This window comes from Chaetura pelagica, unplaced genomic scaffold, assembly GCF_000747805.2.
Source record: "Chaetura pelagica isolate M959 unplaced genomic scaffold, ChaPel_1.0 scaffold275, whole genome shotgun sequence".
Taxonomy (NCBI): Eukaryota; Metazoa; Chordata; class Aves; order Apodiformes; family Apodidae; genus Chaetura; species Chaetura pelagica.
In genome coordinates this window covers 1,697,323-1,697,999 of record NW_009953486.1, presented here as the reverse complement: position 1 = coordinate 1,697,999, position 677 = coordinate 1,697,323, and the positions used below count along the sequence as shown (strand labels likewise).

General features: G+C 58.5%; 1 protein-coding gene across 1 annotated transcript in view; it reads left to right on the top strand.

The window, feature by feature from the left end:
• The first annotated feature begins 593 nt into the window (after positions 1 to 593).
• The window catches only part of GID8 (GID complex subunit 8), a 7,481-nt gene continuing 7,397 nt past the window's right edge, over positions 594 to 677 (top strand). The window contains exon 1 of the mRNA XM_009998614.1: positions 594 to 628. The gene's annotated coding sequence lies outside the window, so the exon portion shown is untranslated. The remainder of the gene's footprint in view (positions 629 to 677) is intronic.

The following is a 677-nucleotide window of genomic DNA, read 5'->3' as shown; positions in this document are numbered from 1 at the left end:
TTGCCCAAAATGCTGCATTGTTTATAAACTTGGGAGTTTTGCCGGGGGAAATAAGTTAAAATAATATACTGCTGATTGCATGATGGATAATTTTTTTGGTCAGCTTCAATGTAGGGAGAATTGTGATGAGTTTCGGAGGCTGCACTTTATGACACGGCTACAGAAATGAGTGAGAAACGGGTCATTGTCTCGATATCCCCCCTGGGTGAGCGAAGTGACTTTTTTCTGAGGAGCATCATTTGCAGCGTTTCACACCGGAAGCTGCACCCCTGAAACCTGCTCCCCATCGAACGCTGTGAATCGAGGTGCCGCCTTGGTTTTGCTGAGTTCTTTGACTCACGAACCCCGCGGAATCCGAGTTTATTAACTCAGCCGGTACAAACCGAGGGATCCCCGAGCAGCCCCCCAAGCCCCGGCCCGTCTCTATGGTGCCCGCTCCCGCCGAAGGAAGGGCTCTGCCCGGCCAGGCAGGACGCTCTGTCCCCACAACCGACTCGATGGTTGCCTCTTCTCGCCCCTCTGCGAACGCTGATTGGCCGAGAGGCGGGCTCTCGCGAGAGTCGCGCGCTCGCGGCCTGGCGGAGGCGGCGGAGGTTGGTGCGTCGGAGCCGGCCCCGCGGCGCGCTCGGTAAGATGGCGCCGGCGGGACCGCGCCTGCCCTCGGGGGACTGGGGTTG